Source organism: Balaenoptera physalus, assembly GCF_965194825.1.
Source record: "Balaenoptera physalus genome assembly, chromosome: 11".
In the NCBI taxonomy this organism is placed as follows: domain Eukaryota; kingdom Metazoa; phylum Chordata; class Mammalia; order Artiodactyla; family Balaenopteridae; genus Balaenoptera; species Balaenoptera physalus.
Genome location: NC_138896.1, coordinates 82,534,562 through 82,557,344, shown reverse-complemented (window position 1 = coordinate 82,557,344; position 22,783 = coordinate 82,534,562). Strand labels below are relative to the sequence as shown.

The 22,783-nt window shown below is 39.3% G+C and overlaps 1 protein-coding gene across 12 annotated transcripts in view; it reads left to right on the top strand.

Moving 5' to 3' along the window:
* Nucleotides 1-6,599: 6,599 nt before the first annotated feature.
* FHIT (fragile histidine triad diadenosine triphosphatase) overlaps nt 6,600-22,783 on the top strand; it is a 1,480,075-nt gene continuing 1,463,891 nt past the window's right edge. For 5 of the 12 annotated variants that reach the window (XM_082412414.1, XM_082412417.1, XM_082412428.1 and 2 more), the window contains exon 1: nt 6,600-6,777. The gene's annotated coding sequence lies outside the window, so the exon portion shown is untranslated. Of the gene's footprint in view, nt 6,778-6,816; nt 7,016-22,783 lie in introns of those variants that run through there. The other 7 variants (XM_082412424.1, XM_082412412.1, XM_082412416.1 and 4 more) reach the window with 2 other exon arrangements.

Here is a 22,783-nt window from a genome sequence, read left to right as displayed (position 1 = left end):
ATTTTCCCTTAAGACCTTACCATGGCCTACATGGTCTGGTTTCTTGTGACCTTTAACCTCATCTCTCATGACTTTTCCTCTCATTCATTTTTCTCCAGCCAAATGGGCCTCCCTGTTCTTCTTCCACCATGCCAAGCTTATTCTTATTTAAGGCCTTTGCACTTACTTTTGCCTGTCTGAAATATTCTTCTGTAGATTTCCTCACGGTTGGCCTCCTCACTTCATTGAGATCTTTGTTCAAGTGACTCCTCTTCCGAGAGGCCTTCCTGACCACCCTATCCAAGAGAAGACCATCCATCACTTTTTTAGTCCCTCACTCTGCTTATTTTCATAGCATTTTAAAAAATCAATACCTGTGATATATCATGAATTTGTGTATTAGTGGTCTATTTTTTCTACTATAAGTTCCACAAGGGTAGGAATTTTTTTGACTTATTTACAGTTGTACCCCTAGCACCTTGAACAATGCCTGACATTTAGTGGGTGCTCAATAAGTATTTGTGGAATGCATTTTTTCTTTTGCCTTCAAGTTAAGCAATTCATTCGATAGTTAATAAGGCTCTCGGTTGCTCTTATGGAAAATTAAGAAGGATGTCTACCAAACTCTCATGGGCTGACCCTTGGGACACTTCCAGCGTCTTTCACCACTGCCCTACCTCCACTCTAGGTCAGGGACTGGTGAATCTACTCTGCCTGAGCTCTGGCACTTGCCATGTGCTTCCTCTGCCTCTGCCTAGAACCCCCTTTCTCCTCAACTGTAGGTAGAAAAATTGACTCATTCTGGTATTGATTTCTATGCATTACGTTGATTTGCTCACCTGTTTACGTGTTTATGGCCTCCATTACAGTACAATACCAGGGACTGTGTCTGATTCATTGGTGATTCCTGTCCCCTAGCACAGTGACTGGCCCAGAGTAACCCTCAATCCATGAAAAACTAAGTTGAATTGAAGTTGCACCCCATTCCGAAGTAAATACTCTACTAAGGAAATATACTTTTTAATTTTTAGGAAATGCTTTTAGTCGGTTTTATCCTCTAGAATGAAGAAATGCCTTTAAAGCTGCAGTGAAACCAGGGCAATGTGTTTAGAGGCATAATTTCTTGAAGGAGAGTGATAAAAAATCATAGCTTAACTCTGAGCCACCCTAGTGAGATCACAGCTTGGACACTGAGCTTAGTTTTATGTACCTTATGTTCTAGGTAACTGGAAGATGATTGCAAAAGATGGCAGTAAGAAAGATTAAGTGTGATTATTTATGAGGCATAGTTAAAAGGAGACAGCATGCATATGTTCACTAACTATAGGGAATAGACTGGTCTCTAAATATCTGATGAACAAATCCACCCAAGGAATATATTTAACACAGAACAACAAAAGGATAAATAAGATGAGAGAATTTTTTAAAAGATAGGGGAAAAATTTAGAGAATTTTCAGCGTATCATGAGGTAGCTCTTACTAACAATCAGAATTCTCCAATAGCAGCCAAAAAGCTGAGTGATTACGGGGTGAGAAATTGTGAAGGAGGTGGGAACATTTGGGTACAGCTGAGTTTCCCAACCTTTTTATACTTTGTATTACGACGCATCATTTTTTCTTTATTCTTGTACAGTATTTTTATATTGGATATGATTTTTTCCAATTAAATAAATACCGCCAAGACTCTTGTCCAAAAGTCTGGATTATAACCTGTAATATATGGCTGAGATGAATTATGTAGAGGGTTCAACTCGTTGACCTCTAGGCCTTTCCAGTTTTGAAATTCTGTTTCCATGGTAAAGATTTCTTTGTAGGTCCTGTGAGCTGTTGGGAGTGTTCGACTAAAGCAGAAGAGTATGTGACGACCAGGTTTTTACACATCAGGGTGGTCCTAAGCTTTGTGATAATGAGAGGTTATTGTGGGGTTACTTTTGTCTCTTTACTTTATGGCTTAGCTGAATGCAGTGAGTGGTACAAATATCAGGCCCTTGTAGTACCTACCCTGTTTGCTTTTGTGGCCATAACATAGTCATTCTTTTACCACATATTTATTGAGTACTTACTATTGAATAAGACAAAAACAAACTTCTTGCCTTCAGAGGCTTACATTCTATTTGGAGGTGAAAGATGATAAACAGAAAGACATAAATAGGGACTATAATTTCAAGTAAAGCTACTTGCTATGAAGAAGTGCTATTATGGCACAACCCACAGAAGTCTTTCACAAAACTGACTTCTACATTTCTCCAAAGGAGATATATGAAAGGCCAACAGGTACATGAATAGATGCTCAACATCATTAGTCATTAGGGAAATGGAAATCACAACCACAATGAGGTATCACCTCACACCTGTTAGAATGACCATCAACAAAAAGACAAGAGATAAAAAATGCTGGCAAGGATGTGATGAGAGAACCCTGTGCACTGTTGGTGGGACTGTAAACTGGTACAGCCATATGGAAAACAGTAAGGAGGATCCTCAAAAAATTAAAAACTGAACTTACCAGATGATCCAGCGATTTCACTTCTGGGAATATATCCAAAGGAAATGAAAACACTAACTCAAAAAGATATATGCACTCCCATGTTCATAGGAGCATTATTTACAATAGGCAAGACATGGAAACAACCTAAGCGTCCATCAACGGAGGAATGGATAAAGAAGTTGCCAAATATATGCAATATTATATGGAATGTCATAATAATGGAATATTATGCAGTCATAAAAAACAAGGAAATCCTGCTGCTTGTGACAACATGGATGGACCTTGAGGGCAGTAGGCTAAGTAAAATAAGTCAGGGAGAGAAAGACAAACTGTATGATCTCACTTATATGTGGAATCTAAAACAAAGAACAAAAAACAAAAAAACCCACACCAAATTCATAGAAAAAGATCAGATTTGTGGTTACCAGAGACAGGGGCTTGGGGGAGAGGGAACTGAGGAAGGTGGTCAAAAGGTACAAACTTCCAGTTACAAGATAAATTAGTACTAGATGTGTAATGTAGAACATGACTACAGCTGCTGTACTAACACTGCTGTACGATACATAGCAAAGTTAAGACAGTACATCTTAAAGAGTTCTCATCACAAGGATAATTTTTTTCCAATTTTTTCTTTCTTTTCTTTTTATTTTATCTATATGAGAAGATGAATGTTAGCTGAATGTATTGTGGTAATCATTTCACAATATATGTAAGTCAAACCATTATGCTGTAAACCTTAAATTTATACAATGATGTACGTTAATTGTATCTCAATAAAACTGGGGAAAAAACTGTCTTTTAGGTCTAAAGACACAGTTTATGCATTTAATGCTAATTTCTCAAAAATCTTTACTTATGTTTCTTCAATATCATGAAATGAACAACACATTGTCTCCAGCAATATTTCTTTAATTTCCCTTTTCCCCTTTTCTTGATCTCATTCCTCCCCTCTCTACTAAACCCCAGTTCGTCTGAAGCTTCTCCTTAAGTCCCCAAAGAGTTCCCAGTGTAAAAGAGGTTTTTGTTGTTGCTGTTTTTGTTCAGTTTGTTTGTTTTAGTGAGGATTTAGAAAGTGCTGTCTATTTTAACTGTTCACGTGATGAGGTATACAAGGTGGTAGGCTGCTTGGTTTTTTTGTTCATTTGGTTGGTTCTTTTTGTATGTATTTATTTAATTTTGAATTATTCTTATTCTGCTAGTCTCAGTGATAAAAGCTTGTGGTGAACCAAAGCCACCTGTAGCAGATAGTACTGGTGCCCCACCAGTACATGGCAGCACCTGTATCTCTGGCTTCCTCAGGCCACTGAGCAACTCTGCCTTTCATACAGTATGATGAAGAGCCAGGGACTTAACAGCCCCTGAAAACAGCCCCCAATCATTGACTGATGGGAGATGGTGTTTAAACAATAGGGTTTTTTTGTCCCTTTGGTGGGATAGCTCAATCTAAGGCATGGGTTCCACATTGTTTCCTAGAGCTCCCCAGGAAGATTAAGCTCTGATCACCCCGAGCAGTAACATGCTTGATAGCGCACCTTCTTTGTCTGTCTTCCCTTCCCCATTTCACTTTCCTATTCTCCCACTGCAGTTTCCTGCAATTACCTCCTAAATAAACTACTTGCACTTGAATACTTGTCTCAGGATATATTTGTGGGAGAACACAAACTAAGATGTCATCTCCAGGTGATTACTAATGAAGCTGCAGATCAGACAGTTATCTCCCCACTGATTATCTTGGCACTTGGATGTCCTGGGTCCAAGGCAAGTGCCATATCTTTTTTTTTTTTTAATTTTTGAATTTTTTTTTACACAGCAGGTTCTTATTAGTCATCCATTTTATACACATCAGTGTATACATGTCAATCCCAATCTCCCAATTCATCACACCACCACCACCACCCGCCACCGCTTTCCCCCCTTGGTGTCCATACGTTTGTTCTCTACATCTGTGTCTCAATTTCTACCCTGCAAACCGGTTCAAGTGCCATATCTTAAAGCTCTCTGTGAAAGTATATATTGCTGAAGGTCATGCCAATCAGACAGCGTCATTCACAGCTGAATATGCATATGTTCATAGTAGGTTGCCAGACAATGGTTTAATAATCATTAGATACCACTGTTTAGATCCTAAGTATGTTAATGATATTTACCTTTTGATTGCTAAGTAGGAGATGTAATGATTATAGGCTGATACTTTCTCAGGAGAAGAGTCTAGTTGTTGAGCTTTCCAGTTTCATATGGTTCAGTAATTTCTTCCACATTTAGTCTGGCTACTGACATTTGTGTTGAAATCTCTCATGCTAATCAGCCTGAGAAAAGCTGGGACTGCTTTTTTCTCATAAAAGCTAGAAAGAACTGCTGTATTATAGGAAACAACCCCAAATTAACGGAAGATTAGGGTAGGAAGCCTGGACAGGGGTTTTAATCCCTGTGCATGAAATTAGTCTGTACACATATTGATCACATTTCTGCTGTTTTAACTGCAATTGTTTTCAATTTCACCTAGTTATTCACAATTCTCTATTATTTTATGTGGCCACAGTGTCTGTGTGATGATCTGGAAACTGACCATAATCCACTGTGACATTCTCTGAGTCAAGCTTCCTAAGACATCAGTATTTCACACCAGGACATTTTGTAGGACACCTCGCTACTATCTGTGGGGTTCAAACATCAGAAAGGATGTGAGATCTAAGACTTGGTGTAATCGCCTGCATGTAATGAAGCAGGCCAAAGAAAAAAGTGAGAGAAAAAAAAAGGAAACACAAGGAAATGGTGTCAGGGAAAGTAGGGACATATCTAAGTGTTTGTCCAAGTGTAATTGCTCTTTGTTTCTCTCTTTTAAATGTAAAAGATGACTGGCAAATGTCTCTTTTTCCTTGGCACCAGGATTGGGAGGAACGAAAAGGGAAGGAGGCAATCTTGAAGAAGAGAGGTAGCTATAAGAAGCAGCATGGTGTAGTAACAAGAGTCTGAAGGCCAGGATTCTAGTCCCTGTTTATGAGCTGTATGCCTTTGTGAAATTATTTAGCTGTTCTATAATTTTCAGTTGCATTTTTTGCAAAATTATGTTTGCTTCTCATCCTCCACTAGACCAGGAGCATCTTGAGGTTAGGAACTGAGAATGATTCAATTTCTCCAGCACCTACATGGCAATGGGCACAGAATATACTGAATGATTTTGAATTTAAAAAGGGAGCAAGCACAAGGGCCCCACGGTGGTCAGAGATGAACTGAATTGATCTGCACCAAAGAAAGGGAGAATAGAGAATAATTCATTTAATTATTCGAAATACATTTACTGAGTGCCTATTATATATATATATACATACTATATGTAATACATATAGTATGGGTGTATATATATACTATATAAAATATTATAATAGAAATTTTATAGTATATAAATATATGGATTATATATAATAAATTTAAATTAAAATTTATAATATAAAATATACTATATATATTATAGATACTATTTATACTTTTAGGTGCTAGAAACACTACAGTGACCAGAAAAAAACCCCATATCTACAACAGATCTTTCATTCTAAGGGGCAAGAAAATAAAAAAGATAAATTATATACAATGCTTGGTTAAGGACAAGAGCTAAGGAGAAAAATAACACAAAAAAAGAAGAAAGGAATGGACAGGGGAGTCTGTGGTTCAATTTTAGTTAGGATGCCAGGAAAGGCGGAGTGCAGTCATACACCGGTTCAAGTAAGGCCTGTGAGCCCGCGTGCTGAGAGAAACAAAAGAAAGGAAGGCTTTAGGAATCAAAAAAGATCCAGAGTGAGGAAACGAAGCGAAAGGAAATTCAGACAGTGAGAAACTGAGGGGTGGGTAAGTTGAGCGCGTCTGGGAGGAAAGAAGGAAGCAAAAATGCAGCACAGCCTAAACAATCATCTTACTTTTTACATTTGGTAAAAAAGATTGTGTGGATTATGATGAAATCCCTTTCTGAGGGGATTCTCACCTCAGCTTCTTTCCAGAGAGCGACAGTGTTTCCCGCCCCCTAAACAGGGATTTTTGTCATTATGGCTTTTGATTGGCCCGGTGTAGGCACGTGCTCTGCGCCTATTGGCCCGCGCGTCTGTTCCCAGACGAGTAGCCATGTTGGGTCCCTTTCCCCGCCGCGGGGCCGTTTGGGAGTTGTAGTCCTTCCTCCGCTCCGTCCAGTGGAGGGACTTTTTGCCCTCTGCTCCCGGGCCCCTCAGGCAGCCACTCCCGTGGGCACACGCCCAGGAGCTGCTTCTGCCCCGTGCTCTCTCCCTCTGCCTTTCACTTCCCAGCTGCCAAGATCTTGGAAGGTAGGGGCGGGGGCAAGCCCAAGTCGACCAGTGTTTCTGTGGCGCAGATCCGGGTTTCCGCGCGCGTCTGGTCATTACTCCGGCGGTCCAGTGGAGCGGGGACTGACTGGGTCCACGAAGCTCGTTGGGAGGTAGTGGGGGGTCTGTCGGGAAGACCCTCCCACCTCACCGAACCTTCTCACGGCCAGTTCCTGAGCACCGGCCCTAACCCTAACCCGCCCCTCCTCCGCCGCATTTTGTAAGTGGGTAAACTGAGGCATGGGGGCATGCCAGCGGTTCCAGGGACGCCCCAGCTTCTGGCTCTGGTAGTGTAGTTGGCACTGGCCGCTTCTGGATTTTTTTCAGTTTTATTGTCAAGTAGCAGGACTCTCTGCCCCAACAGATGTGTGTTAAACATACAGCTCTGGGTTCCCCAGGAGGAGGGAGGAGGGTTTGAACATGTGTCCAGGAGAGGAGCTAAGCAGGACACGGGGAAGGCAATATTTTGGGAGAGAATTTTACATTTGGTATTGAAAAGACCCAAAAAATAATTCATTATGGTGGGAGAAATAAGTACTCTGTTGGATTTCCTTACATCTATTTTATGGCTTAATGTAGTTTTTATATGAAAACATGCGGGGATTTTTAAGTTGTGTTCATGTGGGAGAAAAAGGCCGGTTAGTGGAACTGGAGCTGGATTTGCAGCTTCCTCTCTAGGATCAAATTCTGCCTCTGCTGTATGACCAGCCACTCACAGTGCTTACCGGGGAAAAAAGAACTTAACACTCCCTGCCCAAGTGGCCCAAGGAGCTGCCAGGAGCTGAAATCTAGATGAAGTCTCGCTTGTGAAAGTTTGCCACATGCAAACTTACTCCTTTATTATTGTGCGTCTCTCAGAACTGTGCTTGGGATCAGCATAGAATACAGCCAGTGGTCATGTTAGAAAGGCTCTGACCCTTGCTGGGTCCGGGACTACCGAAAGCGGCCCCGACTCGCACCTGTTAAGGTGCTGTACCTGAACTCTCCATTTTCTGGCTCCATCTTACCGCCGGCGGCCCGGGCAGCGGAGGCTTCTGGGAGTTGTAGTCCCGCCTCTAGTTTCCCGGAGGGCTGGTACTCCACCTCCCAGCGTGTCATTTGGCTTGGCGAGGTGTCTCCTGGGAGTTGAAGTCTCACTTCCTGCAGTCCTTTGGAGCAGCCCCTTGATTCGGAACTACAAGTTCCATATGGCCCTGCGTTCTTGGCTGCCTGCCCTGCGTCCACTAGCTGCGAGCCGGGTGTAGTGAAATATGTTTAGAAAAATGTGTTTTTGTTGTGTTTGATTGTATACGCTCTTCCAAGTACTACGTGGGGGTTTATTGTATACGCTTTTACAAGTATCTTAGAAAGGAATTATGCATGCTTTCGAACAGTGCTAACACTCAACAGTTTACAGAGCATGTTCACACTGTCTCTTAATACTGTATCTACCATTTGTAGATAAGAAAAAAACTTGAGAAGACGATTTGTACACGGTCACACACCTAGTAATAAAATGTAATATATGTTTTATAAATAAATAGATATTACATTTAGTTATAGTTTAAACCTCTCAAGAGCTATATGAGAGAAATAGCCATTTTCATATGCATTTTCCATATTAGAAAACTAAGGCTAGGAAATAGGAAAGTTAAGCAACGTGTCGAAGTTAACTAAGCTAGTGAATAGAACTACCGAGACTGTAACCCAGTCTGCTTGACAGACTCTGCTTAGAAAAAGACTCTATCTTATGGAGGTGGAGGGAGCCCGAGCTTTCTGAGTACGGAATTTGGAATCTTTCCACTATACCATGTTGCCTCTGTAGTTAAACACTGAACGATAGTGCTGCAAAAACCTTTGAGATCATTTAAATCTAAGGCAAAGATCTTGGAACAGTTCCTGGTATATAGTAGAGGTTCCACAAATGTTAGCTATATAGAGTTTTATAATACCTTTATTTTAGAGATGAGGAAACTGGTGCAGGTGGTGAAGCAGTTTGCCCAAGGTCACACAGCTGGTCTGTGTCAGGGATGAGACTAGACCCAAACGTCTTGTTTCCAAGTCCAGGGTTATTTTCATTCTACCAGCAGACAGCTAGCAGGGACGCCATATGTTAAGCTGTTTAGATAATGGTTTCTCTCCTAATTTGTTCTTTCTAGGCCACAGACCAGGACCAATTGTTGTAAAGTCTCTTTTCTTATTATTGGTAAGGTTGTAATATTTCATGAATTCAACAAATGTTTTCTGAACATATAGCTCATCTCTCTTCAGGTACAGGGCCTCATGGATGAAAAGTAGCTAATGGGTTAGGGCTAGAAGGACCTTATAAATCATCTAATCTAACTTTTTCATTTTAAAAATTAGGGAATTGAGGTACAACATGATTCACAGCCTTCATCTCATGCCCTGTGTCAGAAGCATTCTGTTTCTGCAAGGAGGCAGGGTTCTGGAGGCCTCATAGTCCTGTATGTGACCTTTCAGGCTCATGCTTTCTTTTAGTATCCTTGTCCTTGCCTTATTCCTGTACATGTTTGGTGGAATGCTTTAGGAAATGTTTCTGTGTACATGCAGCTATCTTTCTTTTAACGTACATGCAGCTTCAGTATGTTCCATTTGTATTTTGGGAATTAGTCTTGTCTTGGCTCCCAATACTCTTTTCTCTTTTGTCCTGTAAGACACGAGAACAAAATCTGACATTGTGTTTGCATTCACGTATGTTAAAATCTAACCCTCTAATATAGGATAACATAAATGAACACATGAGTTGTTTGAATTATATAAAACTTTTGTTTTAGAAGACACATTGGCTCTTTCAATTATGTATTCACAGATAATAAAGCAGATTACTCTCACCTCTTGTATGTGAAAGATGATTTCTACATAATTAGATAATAAAGTAGCAGTTTTATAAATTACTGGCTAAACGTTCCTGAGATAGTCACTATGGGAGATGTTCTCCTGGTCACCCTCTGTCCCACCAGCACTCTCCTAAATGACAGTCTGATCAGTCTGCTTCCAGCAAAGTGCCTGACCATTAGTAGACACGGAAAAAGTATTTGTGGAATTGCATTCATAAGCACCTTTGAGCTCTATTCCCACATTTCCCCCCTGAATCTCAGTTTTCTCTTTTAATGCAGAAAGGCAGCTTTGAAATACAAGCTGTAGCAGGTTACTTTCACTGTCTACATTGCAGAGAAAAATCTCAGCTTTTGAGGTCATCCTCTGAGGGACTGTTGCTTTGGGAATGTCCAGGTCTGTGACTTCTAAGATGAGAAAGTGATCCAAATAGCAAAACATAGAGAAGCAATAGAGAGTGGTAGTCTGAAGGCCTATGACTCAAATCCCAGCCCTGCCTCTTAGGCATGTTACTAAGCCCTTGGTTTCCTCTTCTGTAAAACAAGGATAATAAGCATTCTACCGCATAAAGTGACGATAAAGGTTAAATAAGATAGTGTGTTTAAAACTTTGAGCATGTCAGGTGCTCAATAGCTTGCATTTAATAGATGAATAGATCTCATTTTTGTCATTATTAATGTAAACGTGTATATGAAAATATATTTACTCAGGATTTAAACTGGAGGCAGATGTCTGTTTTATAAAAGGATCTGTCATTTGTTTTCTTAGAGTAGCAAGCTTGGCCATCACATATAAACTATGAAGTTAACTGCAACTCTTCATAATCCATCTTGTCAGCTCAGTGAAACTGTCTTGTGTAGGCAGAGAGATAGTGAAGCTTTTGGCTCTGCATTGACTGCTGAGAGGTCCCTGATCTCTGGTTTCATCTATATATTAAATCTTGGGTTGAAAAGCAGTCAGTAGGGCCTTCTCTCCACTTCTAGAAAGGACTGGGCCTATCCCAGGAGCCTCAGGGTTAAAGTGAAGCAGTTGTCATCCAGCTGGTGAGTAATCCCGGGGCAGTGGCTATGTGGACACGGCAGTGCTTCTTTCTAAAGGTGACAACTTCAGTAGCCATGAGGTTACTGATAGGTGAGTTACAGAAGAGGGGTGATGCCGGGGACAGGGAAGGAGAAATGAAATGAGGATCATAGCAAGAGCAAAGAGCAGATGAACGAAGGAAACAGATGAGGCCCTCAGTCGAGTTGTCTTAAGCATGTATTTATTGAGCACATTTATCCTGCTCCTAGCTCTGTGCCAGGCACTGCACTGTTATGCGTTGGAGATACAGCCTTGAATGTGGCTGACATGGAGGTGGTCATGGTGGTGGGTTGTGGTATATTCTAAGCAGGGAAGAACTTGAAGGAAAGAAGCAAGGAAGGTAGAGTGTGTTGGGAATTGATGAGCAGAAAAGTCTTTGTGCTTGGGTTATACAAATCACTGAATGGGGGAGGTGGGAGAGATGAGGCTGCAGAGGCAGGCCTGGGTCATATTATGCAGAGTCCAGTTATCTGTATGGTAAAAGAATTTTGGACTTTATTCCAAGGGTATTTGTGGAACCGTTTAAAAGTCTTAAGTGGAGAAATAAAATTATTGGATTTGTTTTTTAAAGACTTTGGATGCAGTATGGATGATGAATTTGTGCGAAGTAATAATGTGGGAAAACCAGATAGTCCTGCGTTTCTTTAACTTTAATGTGCATGTGAATCTCCCGCTGATCTTAAAATGTGGAGTCTGGTTCAGCAGATCTGGAATGGGCCGGAGATTCACTGTTTCTAACAGGCTGATGCTGCTGGTCTATGAACTATTCTTTGAGTAGCAAGTACTTAGGAGACTCTTCAGTGTTCTAGGTCAGAGATAATGGTGATTAAGAGAATGGACTCTAGAGAGCAGAAGACCTGGATTCTAATCTTGGTTTTTCCACTTATTTGCTGTGTGACTCTGGGGAAAGTGAGGTAATCTCTTTGAGCCTCTATTTCCTTATTATCTGTGAAAGGGGGGTAATAATTTCTATTGCTTTAATCATGTTTTAAATTTTCAATGGGGTCACCCTTGGAAAGGGTTACTGTGCTTAATACAGTAATTGGCACTCAGTAAATGGTAGCTTTGATTTTACTCTTATGGTTATTAGTAAAAATCATAATATTATGCACCCTGCTCCACATTTCCTTGTTTATCACATTTTGAATACTAGGTGGAATAGATTACCTTTAATTCTACTGTTTTTGCTTCTGTCTCAGAGGTGAAGTGCTGAACTTTGTAAAAATTTGAACATTATGGGCAAATAGATTTCTCTCAGCAATTGAGTCTCTTAATTTGATGGAAAAAAATCTGGGATCCTGAAAGTACCATCTTATATGTGATTGCAGGAACTTGAGGCGCCTTGCCTTGCCTTGTAAATTTATTTAGCCCAAATATAGTGCCTCCTTCTTTACATAATTTTAACCTGTTTGGATTGTTCTCCAACCAGTGATTCTCAACCCTTGTTGCAAGTTAGAATCACCTGGGGCTGGTCCCATCCAGATAAATTAAATCAGAGTGCGGGAGGGGAGGCAGGCGTTGATAATTTCTCTTTTAAGTTTACCAGGTTATAATGAAGTGCATCTAGGATTGAGAACCATTGATTTTAAAAAACATAAAATCACAAAATAAATCAAGTACAGTCTAAGGGCCTGGGTGGGGAATGAAATATCTGGAAAGTAGCTGAAGTCTTTGGGAGTGAAAAAGATAATAAGCCTAGTCACAAATCTCTCTTGGAATCTGATGAACTAACTGTAGGTTGTGCCCTGGGTTACCTTTGAGATTACTTACTAGGACATCCCCATTCTAACCCTTTTTATCTGTAGCTGTGCTTACCCTAGTCAGGATTCTCCTTAATGTTGAGTTTCAGGCTGCTTTTCTCTTTCTGGTATTTAGTTTGTTCCATTCCTCAGAGCTAAAAAAAAAGTTATTAACCCATGAAAACCATGTTCAAAAGAAACTGACTTACATGTTTTCATGAGCTGTGGCCATGTTATTGAAAAAGCTTAAACTATTGTTCACATAAAATACACCCCATTTTTACTAGTAACATTCTTACATTCTAATTCAGTAGTTTAAAAGGAACCACTTCCAGAGAGGCTGCCAATTATAAAGATGGGTTTCTTTCTGTCTTTTTTTTCTTTAAAATTACTTCCATCTACCATTTTAGGGTGGAACAATTAAGCTAATTTGATTAAATGCCTTTAATTTTCTGGATTATCCATAATATATAGGACCCCTTTCCTTTACAATTTTTTTCCTCCATAGAAAATGTGTATTCTTATGTTTGTATCTGAATATATATATATTTTCTTCATGAAAGTAATTTCTATTTTTTATTGAAATATAGTTGACATACACTATTATGATAGTTTCAGGTGTACTACATAATTACTTGATATTTTCATCCATTATGAAATGATCACCAAGATAAGTCGACTAACCATGTGTCCACATACAAAGTTATTGCAATATTATTGACCATATTCCTTATGCTGTTTATTACATCCTTGTGACTTATTTCTTATATGGCTGGAGGTTTGTACCTTTTAATCCCCTTCACCTATTTTGCTGACCCCCTCACCCATCTGCCTTCTGGCAACCACATATTTGTTTTCTGTATCTATGAGTCTGTTTTTCTGTTTTGTTTTGTTTGCTTGCTTGTTTTGTTTTTTCTATTCCACATATAAGTGAGATAATGCAGGATTTATCTATCTCTGCCTTATTTCACTTAGCATATCTTCTAGATGCACCCATATTGTTGAAAATGGCAAGATTTCATTTTTTATGGCTGAGTAATATTCCATTGTGTGTGTGTGTGTGTGTGTGTGTGTGTGTGTGTGTGTGTGTGTGTGTGTGTGTATCACATCTTCTTTATCCATTCATCTATCAGTGGACACATAGGTTGCTTCCATATCTTGGCTACTGTAAATAATGTTGCAATGAACACTGGAGTACATATATCTTTTCAAATTTGTGTTTTTGTTTTCTTTGGGTAAATTCCCAGAAATGAAATTGCTGGATCGTAAGGCAGTTCTATTTTTTAATGTTTTGAGGAACCTCCATACTGTTTCCATAGTGGCTGCACCAATTTACAATACCACTGACAATGCATGAGGGTTCCCTTTTCTCCTCATCCTCTCCAACACTTGTTATTTGATGTCTTTTTGATGATAGCCATTCTGACAGGTGTGAGGTGGTATCTCATGTTGTTTTTATATGCATTTCCCTGATGATTAGTGATGCTGAGTGTCTTTTCATGTGTCTCTTGGCTCTCTGTATGCCTTCTTTGGAAAAATGTCAATTCAGGTCTTCTGCCCATTTGTTAATGGGTTGGTTTTTTGTTGTTGTTGTTTTTTTTGATGTTGAGTTATATAAATTCTTTGTATATTTGGGACATTAACCCCTTATCAGATATATTGTTTGTAAATATCTTCTCCCATTCAGTAGGCTGCCTTTTCATGTTGTTGATAGTTTCCTTCACTGTGCAAAAGCTTTTTAGATTGATGTAGTCCCATTTGTTTATTATTTTTTTTAATGTTTCCCTTGCCTGAGGAGACATCTAAAAAAATATTTCTAAGACCAATGTCGAAGAGTGTACTGCCTCTGTTTTCTTCCAGGATTTTTATGGTTTCAAATCTTACGTTAAAGTTTGTAATCCATTTTGAGTTTACTTTTCTATATGGTATGAGAAAGTAGTTCAGTCTGATTCTATTGCATGTAGCTGTCCAGTTTTCCCAGCACCACTTGTTGAAGAGACTATCTTTTCTCCATTGTATATTCTTGCCTCCTTTGTTGTAGATTAACTGACCATAAGTGTGTTGGTTTATTTCTGAGCTCTCTATTCTGTTCCATTGATCTATGTGTCTGTTTTTGTGCTACTACCATACTGTTTTGATTACTGTAGCTTTCTAGTATAGTTTGAAATCAGGGAGTATGATTTGTTCTTCTTTCTAAAGATCATTTTGGCTATTCAGGGTCTTTTGTATTTCCTTACATGCTTTAGAATTATTTGTTCCAGTTGATAGAGATTGCATTGAATCTGTAGATTTGCCTTCGGTAGTATGGTGATTTTAATGATATTAATTCTTCCAATCCATAAGCGTGGTATATCTTTCCATTTGTTTGTGTCATCTTCAATTTCTTTCATCAGTGTCTTATAGTTTTCTAAATCTTTTACTTCTTTGGTTAGATTTATTCCTAGGTGTTTTATTCTTTTTGATGAAATTATAAATGGGATTGTTTTCTTAACTTCTCTGATAGTTCACTGTTAGTGTATAGAAACGCAGCAGATTTCCATGTATTAATTTTGTATCCTGCAGCTTTACCAAATTCATTTTTCAGTTCTAATAGTTTTTGGTGGGCTCTTTAGGAATATACATGCTTACCAAAAAAAAAAAAAAAAAAAATATATATATATATATATATACACACACACACACATATAATTAGGTATTATATATTTTTTATATACATAAATATAATGAAATCTGCAAACAGTGACAGTTTTATTTATTGCTTTCCAATTAGATTCCATTTATTTATTTATTTATATTGTCTTATTGTTCTGGCTAGGACTTCCAATAATTTGTTGAATAAAACTGGTGAGAGTGGATATCCTTGTCATGTTCCTGATTTTAGAGGAAATGCTTTCAGCTTTTCACCACTGAGTATGATGTTGGCTGTAGGTTTGTCATATATGGCTTTTATTATGTTGAGGTATGTTCCCTCTATTCTCATTTTGTTGAGAATTTTGGCCATAAATGGATGTTGAATTTTGTCAAAAGCTTTTTCACAAACTTGTGACAATCATATTACTTTTATTCTTCAATTTGTTAATATGGTGTATCACATTGAATTGTGGATGTTAAGCTATCCTTGCATCCCTGGGATAAATCCCTCTTGATCATGGTGTATGATCCTTTTAATATATTATTTAATTCGATTTGCTAATATTTTGTTGAGAATTTTTGCATCTATGTTCATCAGTGGTATTGGCCTGTAATTTTCTTTTTTGTGTGTGGTGTCTTTGATTTTGGTATCAAGGTGATGCCAGTCTTATAGAATGGGTTCAGAAGTGTTCTATCCTCTTCAATTTTGGAATGGTTTGAGAAGGTTAGGTGATAACTCTCCTTTAAATGTTTGGTAGAATTCAACTTTGAAGCTGTCTGGTCTTGGACTTTTGCTTGTTGGTAGTTTTTTAAAAATTAGATTCAATTAATTGGTGTGTTCATATTTTCTATTTTTCCCTGATTTAGTCTTGGGAGATTATATTTTTCTAGGAATTTATCCACTTCTTATAGTTGCCCATTTTATTAGTGTATAATTGTTCATAGTAATCTCTTTTTTAAAAAAAATATTTATTTATTTATTTGGCTGCATCAGGTCTTAGTTGTGGCACGTGGGATCTTTGTTGCAGCATGTGAGATCTTTTGTTGCAGTGCACGGACTCTTTGTTGCAGTGTGTGGGCTTCTCCCCAGCTGTGGCACATGGGCTCCAGGGCACACAGGGTCAGTAGTTGCAGCACGCGGGGTCTAGAGCGCATGGGCTTACTTGTCCCGCGGCATATTGGATCCTTAGTTCCCTTAGGGATCAGACCTGCATCCCCTGCATTGGAAGGTGGATTCTTAACCACTGGACCACCAGGGAAGGCCCCATAGCAATCTCTTATCCTTTGTATTTCTGTGGTGTTGGCTGTAACTGATTTTATTTATTTGAGCTTCTCTCTTTTTTTCTTGATGAATCTGGCTAAAAGTTTATCAAGTTTGTTTATCTTTTCAAAGAATCAGCTCTCAGTTTCATTGATCTTTTCTATTGTTGTATTTAGGCTCTATTTCATTTATCTTTTGCTCTGATCTTTATTATTTCTTTTCTTCTACTAACTTTGGGTTTTGTTTGTTCTTTTTCTAGTTCCTTTAAGTTAGATTGTTTATATGAGATTTTTCATTTAATGTTTTGACATCATATTTTACATCTTTTTGTTTTGTGTATCACTTAACTACTTATTGTGGAAATAGATGATTTAACTACTTTTGTCTTTTAACCTTCATACTGGCTTTGTAAGTGGTTGATCTAATTACTACCTTTACTGTAACTTCACCAATGAGATTTTCCTATTCATTATTTTCATATTTCTAGTTGTAGTCTTTTCTTTTCCACTTAGAGAAGCTTGTTTAGTGGTGGTAAACTCTTTTAGCTTTTGCTTATCTGTAAAAGTTTTTTTTTTAATTAATTCAATCACTGATAAGTGTTTATTGAGTACATATTATGTGGCAGACATTGTGTTGGGTGCTTGAAATAATGGTGCTAAGCTTGGGGATAATTATTGCTGTAGCAGGCAAATTAGCTCCCTAGTATCTTTTTTTAAATGGAAGTATAGTTGGGAATTCCCTGGCAACCCAGTGGTTAGAGCTCAGTGCTTTCACTGCGGTGGCCTGTGTTCAATCCCTGGTCAGGGGTACTTCCCTGGTGGTCCAGTGGTAAAGAATCCACCTTTTAATGCATGAGATGCGGGTTCAATCCCTGGTTAGGGAACTAAGATCCCACATGCTGCAGGACAACTAAGCCCAGGCGCCACAACTACTGAGCTTGTATCCCTCAACTAGAGAGCCTGTGTGCCGCAAGCTACAGAGCCCACGTGCTCTGGAACCCGTGCGCCACAACTAGAGAGAAGTTCGCGCGCACACCGCAATGAAAGATCTTGCATGCCTCAAATGAAGATCCTGCATGCTACAACTAAGACCCGACACAGCCAAAAAAAAAAAAAAAAATTGAACTATAGTTGATTTACAATTTTGTGTCACCTTCAGCTGTACAGCAAAGTGAGTACAGCTGAGTTAGATATATACATATATATATATACACACACACACACATACACACATATATGTATATTTAGATTCTTTTCCATTATATGTTATTACAAGATATTGAATATAGTTCCCTGCGCTATACAGTAGGACCTTGTCGTTTATCTATTTTATATATAGTAGTGTGTATCTATTAATCCCAAACTCCTAATTCATCCCTTCCCCCCACCTCTTCCTTTTGGTAAGCATAAGTTTGTTCTCTATGTCTGTGAGTCTGTGTCTGTTCTATAAATAAGTTTATTTGTATCATTTTTTAGATTCCACATATAAGTGATATCATATGACTTACTTCACTTACTGACTTACTTCACTTAGTATGATAATCTCTAGGTCGCTCCTTGAAGAGAACCTCTACAATTGTGATTATCCTCCCATATGTGGGTTGCCCACCCAGGAGTGTGGGTCTAGACGGGACTGCATCTCCACCTCCACCCCTCCTACCCTCTCGTTGTCACTCCTTCTTATATCTTTAGTTGTGGAAAATCTTTCTTGCTAGTCTTCAGGTTGTTCTCATAAGTAGTTGCTCCATAAGTAGTTATAATTTTGATGTGTCTGTAGGAGGAGATGAGTTCAGGTCTTCCTACTCTGCCGTCTTGGCCACACCCTTGAATATTTATATTTAGAACTTTATATCCAGTTTTCAGGAGGATTCTTGGCCTGAATTTATATTACCCTCTACCTCAGTTTCCTTTTTCAGCATTTCCTAAGCTTCTCTGCTCACTAGAAGGTCATTTCACAATGTAGTAGTTTTATTTTTCTGCTGTGTTGACTTAATAGAGAGAAAAAGAGAAAGACTGGGAAAAGTGTTTTTGCTGGCGGGTTTAATACAGTTTAAAAATTACATATTTTGGGGGAATTTGCATGTATGCCAAGGTTTTCTTATAATGATAAATAAGTAGGCATAGAAAAAAAAAATTGAGAAACTGGTTAAGAGGTTCACAAAAGGCGCTTGTTGACAGTGTTCTGGAACTTAAAGACTCTTTCTGAATCTTTTTATGTGTTTATTAGTGTTGCTCATTATGGATTTACCTCTTTTTATTAACAATCAGGTTTCCATGAAAATTCAATGTATTTTGCAGTTTCTCAGGCTCACAGCTATTGGAGCTAAAACCCATCACAGATAATGTGGAAGTATCAGTGCTTCCTCATGAGGTTTAATGCATGTGTATTTTAGTTGAGCATAGGTTGGAGGAGAGTATGGTCTACAGTCATTTAATCACTGAAGTTTGTAGTATGTGATATGGACAAAATTTTTATTTTTTGCAGGACTTGAAGGCTCCTTTGCATGTATTCAGTTTTGAAAAAATAAAAAAAATCCTCACTGCTGTCTCCACATTTACTGCAGGACAGTACTTGCTTGGTTGTGCCAGGAGATGCTTGAGTGATACCTAGAAGCTGGAGTCTGTGTATGTGCTTGGAGGCCTGAGGACAGGCAGAGGAACCTGCTGGAATAAGGTTGTTTTTCTCAACCCTGAAGCACTGGCAGTCTCTGTCCAACCTCTCCCAGGAACGAATCTAGTGAGGGAAGAAGTTGTGATCTGCAGGAGAGCAGGGAAAAATGCGCACATGACAAATGTGGAGGGTATGGAAGAGGTATAACAACAAGAAGATGGTTGGGTGGAGGGAAATGGAAGGTTTTTGTTTTTTGTTTCACAAATATGTATGTGAATGGTGCCCTCTGGAGTTGTGCTGGACACAGCTTACATGGCTCTGTACACAGAGAGGCCTGATTAATGGGAGGTGCTGATACCTTCATAAGTGGGGAAGTGATACTGGGGATACAAAAGCAACAGGTGGCCACTGCAGTTTGAAATCCCAGTTGCTGGGTTCTGCCAGCTGAGGGGGTAAAAGCAAGGACAGGAAGCTTCAGCAGCCAGTGGCCACAGATAAATCTACAGCTGAGGACCTCTCTTGGCCCCTCTATGCAGGACAGAAAGCTTCCTTTAGTCTCTTAAACTTCCACAAGGCAACAGACCAACATCTCCCTGGCCCAGAAGAATTAGCTGCATTTGGCTTCCTAGTGCAGATGAAACAGCTGGGTCCAACTCTTACGGGTCAGGGCCTGGCTGGTATTATATGCAAGGGTGGTTTGACCAGAAGCTTCTGCATTTCTGGCTAGCTCCCGGATGATGCAGATGTGGAAGATGGGTCACACTTGGAATAGCAAGGTTCTAGTTCTTTGTGGCTTCTACTATGTTGCCATTCTGTTTTTGTTTTTTTTTAATTGAAATATAGTTGATTTACAATGTTGTGTTAACTTCTGCTATACAGCAGAGTGATTCAGTTATACATATATATACATTCTTTTTTTAATATTCTTTTCCATTATGGTTTATCACAGAATACTGAATAGTTTTCCCTGCACTATACAGTAGGCCCTTGTTGTTTATCCATTCTATATATAATAGTTTGCATCTGCTAACCCCAAACTCCCACTCCATCCCTCTCCCATCCCACTTCCCCCTTGGCAACCACAAGTCTGTTCTCTGTGTCTGTGAGTCTGTTTCTATTTCATAGAATTTCATTTGTGTCATATTTTAGATTCCACATATAAGTGATATCATATGGTATTTGTCTTTCTCTTTCTGATTTCTTTCACTTAGTATGATAATCTCTGGTTCCATCCATATTGCTGCAAGTGGCATTATTTCATTCTTTCTTATGGCTGAGTAATATTCTATTGTATATATGTGTCATACCTTCTTTAACCATTTATCTGTCAATGGACATTTAGGTTGTTTCCGTGTCCTGGCTATTGTGAATAGTGCTGCTATGAATATAGAGGTGCTTGTATCTTTTTGAATTATATGTTTGTTCAGATATATGCCCAGGAGTGGAATTGCTGGATCATATGGTGACTATTTTTAGTTTTTTAAGGAACCTCCATACTGTTCTCCATAGTGGCTGCACCAACTTACATTCCCACCAACAGTGTAGGAGGGTTCCCTTTTCTCTACACCCTCTCTAGCGTTTGTTTGTAGACTTTTTGATGATGGCCATTCTGACTGATGTGAGGTGATACCTCATTATAGTTTTGATTTGCATTTCTCTAACATTGATAATTAGCAGTGTGGAGCATCTTTTCATGTACCTGTTGGCCATCTGTATTGTCTTCTTTGGAGAAATATCCTCATACTTTTTTATAGCTTTTATTTCATCTCTAATTTTTGATCAATGCCTCTCTTCCCTCTCAACTGTAAGCTCTATGAAGGCAGGAATAGTGGCAATTTTGCTCATGCTGTCTCCCAAGCATGTGGTTCCTGTGTGGGGTAAGTGGTCCATGTCATATCCCTTACTTAGAATTCGGTGTTGCACTTTGCACAACACCTTGCACTTTACCACACTACTTCTAGGCCATCCTCTATTACTTCTTTGGTTAGCCGAGTCCTGGTTGCATGGGGAGTATAGGTAAGTGAAATCTACAGAAGATCGCAGACCTCAGCCCTCTTACCATTTCTCTGAACATGTACAGCAACCCATTTCCTCTGTTTATTGGAGATAATGCCTTGTTTATTGCATTAATATTGTCTATTTTCCCTCTCGAGAAAGTTTGCTCCCCAAAGGCAGGGACCTTATTTGTCCTATCCCCAGGCCTGTGATAGACAGAATGAGTTTTGTCTCCTCATTGCCATCAAGACCTGAAGTCTGGGTCATCCTGAGGCTGCTGCTCCGTGCAGATGGGTCATTAATGTCATATAGCTAATAGGAACTTTCAGATGCTGGGGAGTCAAGAAGGGGCTCAAAGGGAGGGAGTAGAGAGAGGAGGCTGCTGTCTGGCGCTGAGCACTGACTGCTGGCTTTGCTTCTCATTAGCCGTGTAATCATGAGCAAAGTACTCAACCTCTCTGCATCTTGTTTTTCTGTAAAACAAAGATGATACTACTACTTAACTCTTAGAGTTATTGTGAGGATTCAGTGAGACTGTTGATGTAAAGCCTGCCTTGCACAGTGCCTGATGAGTGGTCAGTGCTCAATAAATATTCCCTGTGGTCAGTGTCATTAAACCTGTTATGTTGCTCTGTCTACTTGCTGGCAAGTAGTTATACGTGTGCCAGTTTTCAGTTTGAAGATCACAGCTAGATCTTTCTCATAGTATTGTGTTATTTGGGGAAATCTCATATTTGGCCATGAAATAAATGTAGAGGCTAGCAGTTCTGGCCATATGAAGTTTTCTGAAAACACTGGTGAACAACAACCCAGGATTCAGCACAAAAAAGTAAATGCTCGTTGATGTTAAATACAAAGGAATATAACTCAGGAAACAAACACATCTATCATACTGGAATATTTAAATGCCTCTCATAAACACTTAAGATTCTCATTAGTCCAACATCAGAAAAATGATAAATATTAATATTTGTCATCAAAGGAAAGCTTAGAAATCAAAGCAGAGCAAACAACTGTTGTATTTCAAGGATTGCATAATACTAAATGAATTTTAATTCAATATCTCCTAAACTATTTTAAAGATTTCTCTATACGACAGTTTATTTTTATCCAGTACACAAACTAGGAAAGATGTGAATTTAGTCAGAAAAGATTCAAGGGATTTGCTGATTCAAAGACCTGGGCTCTGTTGTGTTTTGTGTCTATAAAAGAGACCCACATGTGCCTGAGCCAACCTCCTTCTCCATTGATCTCCATCTATTTTAGGAGAATCATATTGGAAATTGGCTCTGGGTAGATTATGAAAGGGCACTGGGTGCTTTCTGCCTTTGCTGTGGATTCTTTCCCCCAAGCTTCTCTATTCTTCCCAGTTCTGAATGTGCCCGGAAGCATGTACGGCATCCCCCAGGGTCAGGAGGGAGCAGAGAGAGAGATGACAGGCTGGCACCATCACCCTGCAGCTGTCAGGCTCTCCCTTCCTTCTTTCAGCATCTGAGATGGCTGACTCAGTGTGAGAGGGCCTCACCATGTCACCACAAGAACGCAGTCCTGGGAGTCGAGAGACCTGGGTTTTAGTTCTGGCTCTTTCACTGCCTTATGAATGTCCTGTCTACTCTCTGGGCCTCCCTTTCCACATCTGTCAAGTGAGGGACTTGGATCTGATAATTCTGAAGTCATGTGCTCTCCAACATGCTATGACCAAGTGGAGAGCTTCAGGGATCTGAAAAGCCTTTCTCCTTACCCTCTGCACAAGGGCATTTGCCTGGCGAGGCAGGCTTCAGGGCCAAACAGACCTATATCTTGCCTTAGCTAATTTACTTAAGTACTCAGTTTTCTC